The following is a 6,568-nucleotide window of genomic DNA, read 5'->3' as shown; positions in this document are numbered from 1 at the left end:
CTATGGGCCCTTAAATCTCAAATCTATAGTGGCACGTAGTTCTAGGGTGTGAGACCTTAGAATCATACCCAACTCGGTGCTAAATACTACTCCCTTTTTATTTACTATGCTCATTTTGTTGGAAATCAACTTTAAAACTAGAATAAGGGTTTATTATGAAACAAGTTATGCATTTATCTGAATCAATCTATAAATAAAGCTATTTTGCTTTCTAAAATCTATAATAAATCTGTAAAGTGGATTCCAAAACTTATTTGGTGATTGAAGGATCAAAGATTTACTGAAAATCTATAAATAATCTGATAATAGGATGCTTAGAGTGTAATCTTTTTTGAAATAATAATATTCAATCTTGGGGTGATAACCCATGCTTCAATCTCATGTCAAAACATTATAATAATTATGCTTGATGATGAAAATAATGATAATTCATCTCAAAATCTGTAATATACTACAATAGGCATGAAAATATAAAATAGACATGCAATTCATCTTCAAAATATCTCAAAAATTCATAACTTTGTAAATAGCAATTATGAGTATGAACTCTAAATCAAAACTCACACAATATCATTCAAAATCATATGAATTTAATGTATAAACTTGATTTTGGGCAAAAGGATAGAAGAAGATCCTTGTTCATAAACCCCACATACCTTGATTGATGATTAGATTGATAAACTTGAATTATTGGTTCCAACTTGAGTTCTTGGAGATGGATTATTGCTTATCTTCCCTTAGGAATCCTCAATCTTAAACTTTCTTGGAGAATCAATGAGGATTTTGATTTCTTGGAGAAAAAGATTTGGAGCTTTAGGGGTTTTTCTTTGGGAGAGAATGGATGAAATTGGGCATAAAGTGCTTAGAATGGGTTTAATTCCTTGTTTTTGACGAATTGGGGTCTTGTGAACTGACCAAAATTCCCTCTATAAACTTTTGGACGAAACTAAAAATGTAACCTTTTTTTATTTGGGTGGTCACCGCGACGCTTCACTATCACGGTGGCTTACTGGGAAGTGGACGAATGTGAACTGGATATTCTTCACGACACGCCACCATCGCGGTGACCTTTGGAAATGTCATTTTAGTCATTGGCACGACATGCCAATATTACGTTAGGCTACTGGAAATTAACAATTGGGAAACTGCCCCTCTCCGCAATGCACCAATATTGCGTCGGTCTACTGGAATAGGACAATAGTAAATTTGAAAATTATCATTTTACCCTTCCCCATGACGCGTCGAGTGCCCAGGTTGCATACTATCAACTTAAAATATCATAACTCCTTCACCGATTATCAAAATTTGACAAATTTGGTATCAATAGAAAGCTTATCAATTTCCCACATAATGGGAGGTCTAATTCTGGAAAATTCCACACAAAATAAATATTTTTCATTTTGAAAGTTATTTCTTAACATTCTAGTAACAAATTTAAGCTAGGAAAAGTGCGGGGTATTACAACACAAATACTTCATCTGAGTCAATTCCCACTTTCTCTGTGGCAATAGAGTTGACTGCCTTGATAGGAAAAGAAATAACCCCAAATCTCATTACCAGTTTGGAGCAACAAATTGCTAAGATACAGCTCATGGTGATGCAAAAGTAGAACACCTTCTCAGACTCCTCCAAACATTACTCTGCCTACTGATGCTCGACAAAAGGGTCATATGTTTCCAACGTCAGAAGTAGTTGATCAGGAAGGTTATTTTGCTCATACTTTTCAAAATTCCCCTTCTGTGCACACATTTGATCATCTGAAGGCTCAGAACATATCATTGTCACACCATTCTCCACCAATGTATTCCTATTCTACCACTCCACCAATGACACAAACTTAAGGGTTATACCGCTTAGATGTTATTCATTATGTTAAAACAAAGAATGATCCAAGAATATACACAGGTAAGACGGTGAATAGAAAGTTCAAGGTATTAGAAGATGAAATGAGAAGCCTTTGGGGACTTAGGAGTGACTAAAGTGTGAAGTATGAAGAGTTGTGTGGATTTCTCAAGATTGAGTTTCCTCCTTGTTACAAGATGCAAAATATTTGAAAAATTTAATGGGTCCAAATATCCCTTATTTTATTTGAAGAATTCTTGCAAAAGTTTGATTGGCATGGGCAAAAATGAAAGAATACTGGTCAAGTTATTCAGTCAAAGTTTGAGTGAAAAGTCTTTAGAATGATATGCTAAATAAGATGTAACTAAATGGCACATTTGGGATGACCTGGCGAATGTTTTTGTAGATCACTAAAAGTTGTATGTCGATATCTTCCTGACAGGATCTCTATCACAAATCTAAGTCAAAAATCAAATAAGAGTTTTTGTGAATATCCCATATGCCGGAGAGAAGAAGCGTCCAGGGTACATCCTTCTACGGAAGAAACTAAAATGCTCAGTTACTTCATCCATGCACTAAATCTAGAATCTTTCGATCACATGGTAACAATGGCTAGAAAAACATTTAATAAAATTATCAAGACTAGGAAATGATTGAGGATGGCCTAAAAAAAGAAGGATAGTAAATTTGATCGAACTACAAGCCACTCATAAGGGCTTCCAGACTAGCTCTTTTGAAAATAAAAAGAAAAAAGATAAGGAAGTAATGGGAGTGATGGCTCAAGAAATTTATTCCAACTACAAGCAACCACATCGATACCAACCCAATGCTTAACATGATCACTATCCGGTCTTCAATGCATAAGAGACATACCATGCTCAACCTCCACCACAAAACTAAAAAAATAATGCTCCTCATGCCAATCATGAAAGGACGCCCCCAAAATTTTTATGCCATTGGCAGAATCTTTTACTCAGCTTTTTAAAAAGTTGAAAGAAACAAAAATACTTCATCCAATAGAAGAAATGCCTGTGAACAATTGGTATGATTCAAACAAGAGATGTACTTATCACTCTAGAATTGTTGGGCATGATATAGAGAAATGCATCACTCTTAATCACAAAATTCGAGATCTAATTGACACCAACGTGAAAACTCTTGACGAAACTCTAGCTAATGTTTAAAACAATCTATTTCCCAATCACAAGTAGTCATTGGAATCATCAATCAAAAGAAGCGTGAGTTTTCCTCAAAAGGCGCACTTTTTTCATCCTTCTATCCTGTATTTGGAAGTTAGTGTTTTCTTTCCTGGTAATTGTATTTTCTTATTTTATTTTATTGTATTTGCATTTTGTTGCTTTATTTCATTGTAATCACACTTTATGATTTGATTTTCTTCTAATTGTACTTTATGGTTTGATTTCCTTGTAATTTCACCCTTTTAGTTATAATAAACTACCCTCGACCTGATTTCCTTTATGGAATTCATAGGTGGACCATATTGGATTCTGTCATATTATTAAAAGTATCAAATATCTCTTTGTATGTATGAACTATGTTTGACCTGAATTTCCAAGAATGGAATATATAAGCGGCCTATGTTGGCTTCGGTCAATCCCTTAGAAGATTTAACTTTACATTTTATATTAAAATTACCTTTCCTACCTCAATTGAAAGCGTAGGTATCATATTGACTCGGTCATATCTCCTTTAACATTTTCATAGACCCTATGGAAAATTTTTTAGGAAGATCTCAAAAATTCATCAAAGGATCCTTTCCCAAGTTAAATGTAGATGACACTGGAGCATGTAACTGTGGTAGAACTTTTTGAGGTCTTACAAATTTAAAAAAAACATGACATCTGCTACAAAGTTGAAAATCATATGTTCTTAAAGCTAATATCGGGGGATAATATTTGAAGTTATCTATGGTTAAGTACTCCACGTCAAAAATGACTCAAGTACTTCACATTTTAGATTGGGGCAGAATTTTTCAGGAAATATAAAAAATTCCATACTAAGCAATGTCCTAAATTATAAGAAAGATCAGGAGTTGTGTGTTATAGACAGGGACAAAATTTTTGAGAAAGATCCTAAAAAATTCCACAAATGTTGTACTTCAAGATTAGAAAGTTTGCAAATCAATTATCAATAAGTTGCATCAAGAGAGCAAGGGAATACTAACACAGTCAGTCTCTCAAAACTAAGAATTTTTCTTTCGATGCAGGAATAGTGAAGTCACAAAGTTAACAATGTTAAGCATGACAAAGAGCATTATCATACCCGTGGTGGTCTTACCATAATAATCCAGATTATAGGAAAATGATCAGGCATAACGATGAAGATATGGAGAATTATCCAAGCTACCATATCTAAATCATCATGAGTCAAACAACTTTAGCTTTACCTTTAAACTCTATCTTCCATTACACTCCTGACTTAGTTATGACAAATTATTGTATTATTAATGAGCATTGTTTAAGTTATACATGTGACATTATGTAAGATCGCCTCTAAGAAATATGCAAAAGGATCCTATCGAAGTTTGAGGATTCAATCTAGATGCTCAGGACATGCATAAGTCCTTTAGAGGACTCCTTATTCAAAGGATGAAGTTCAATAAATCATCTTCTATATTTTCTTATCTTAGTTGGGTCATCCACCCTTTCTAAGGACATATCTTATTTGGGTTGTACATCCTTTCAAGAGGACACACCAATGGTTTATTCATCCGAGATGACATATCTTAGTACATTTGGTCCCTCCAACCTTTCGAAAGGGAACATCTTATTATTTTGTGTTTTCACCTTTTAAGAGGATACATTGGGCCGTCACCCCATTCAAAGTGACACGTTGAATTAAAGATAGGCTGTCTACCTTTCAATAAGACACATTAGACTATCATCCTATTTAAAGTGACATGTTACATTTAAAATAGGTTGTCCGCCTTTCAATGAGACATGTTGGACCATCACTCTATTTAAAGTTGAACGCTACATTCAAGATAGGTCATTTCCCTTCATCTGAGACACATTGGAACATCACCCCCGTTTAAAGTGATATGTTACATTTAAGATCGGTTGTCCACTTTTTAATGAGATATGTTGGACCATCACTCTATTTAAAGTGACACACTACATTCAATATAGGTCGCCTGCCTTTCAATGAGACACGTTGGGTCGTTACCCCATTCAAAGTGACATATTAAATAGATCTATCTTTCAATGAGACATGGATTATCACTCCGTTCAAAGTGGCATGCTTCTCCTTTCAATGAAACACGTTGGACCGTCACTCCATTCAAAGTGGCATATTATATTCTAATTAGGTCATCCACCTTTCAATAAGACACGTTGGTCCGTCACTCCCTTCAAAGAGTCATGTTACATTCAACTAGGTCATCCGCCTTTAAATGAGACATGTTGAACCATCACTCAATTCAAAGTGGCATATTATATTCAAATGGATCATCCGTCCTACAATGAGACACATTGGACCATCACTCTATTCAAGGTTGTTAAAATTGGTACATCAACGATCTCAGCACAGCATGCTTAAATAGATTTGCACTAATTTACGTTAGTGTAATGCTTCATTTGCAACTAACTATTTTTTTTTGAGATGTTGTTAAGAGCATCGGAAAGGATGAAATTCTCAATTCAAATCCATAGGTGTGGACGACTCCAAAAAGGAAGCAACATAATGTGGAACTTTTTCTTAGCAGCGAACTGGGACATAATTCTAAGAGGAATATCAAATTATTTTGATGTGAGCTATAGGATGACTTCCACCACCATCAAACAACACCCTTATTAGAAGGAATATGGGATATTTTGAGATATTCTGGTTTCTGTTTCACTTTCAGGATACTTCTAAACTTATACTAGAAGTAACCTTTCTTTTCCATCAAATCCAAGTGATAATTCACTCAGAGTTTTTGAAATTATATCTAAGTAAATTCTTTCCTAGTGATGTGAATGATCTCACATGCTTGGTTAAAAGGTTACAAGCCTATTTTCCATAATCTCAAATAACATATCACTCATTCTGAACCAAAGGTTGTCTTAAATAAGAGACTGTCTTTTCCACCGATCGAGTCAAACTACAAGCCGTCTGATTCTCTGAGTCTCGAGGATATGTAGGTTGAGCTCTACTTTGAAAATCCGACTGCATTCCAACCTTCCCCTAAATCTCTTATACCCCAGTTTTTCGATTTCACCAAAATTTGAAAATTGAGAGAGCTTGTGAATTTTTTAATCGTACTTAAAATCAAGCTTTATGAACTACAAGCTTTAAGAAACTTATTTGTAATTCCAATATGTGTTTAATTAATTAAGATTGTTATACCCTTTTTCCTTTTTGATGAAAATTAGAATCCTTCATACTGTTGTAAACATTGATTACTTGAATTGGGACTGTTAAAGAGATTCTAAAGTAGTAGATTGTCTAAAGTTGCAATAAGATCAATCGTGTATTGCATATGGAAGCATGATATATATTTATTTATTCTGATAAGTACATTTATTTTACTGAAATAAGGGTTCAATTCAGACACATTATATAGATTTTCATGAAGAATTTTTTCATACCATGTTGCTTTACATGGAAATCAAATAATACAAAAGATAACAATTTATGAAGCAAACAACAAATGTACCCAACTTTGCTCCTTCAATATAATATGATGATGAAGATGATGATGCAACTCTATCTAAGGATTGGAGTT

The sequence above is a fragment of the Capsicum annuum genome, chromosome 10, assembly GCF_002878395.1.
Source record: "Capsicum annuum cultivar UCD-10X-F1 chromosome 10, UCD10Xv1.1, whole genome shotgun sequence".
In the NCBI taxonomy this organism is placed as follows: domain Eukaryota; kingdom Viridiplantae; phylum Streptophyta; class Magnoliopsida; order Solanales; family Solanaceae; genus Capsicum; species Capsicum annuum.
The sequence above is the reverse complement of the archived record's forward strand: the minus strand, read 5'-3'. Positions refer to the sequence as shown.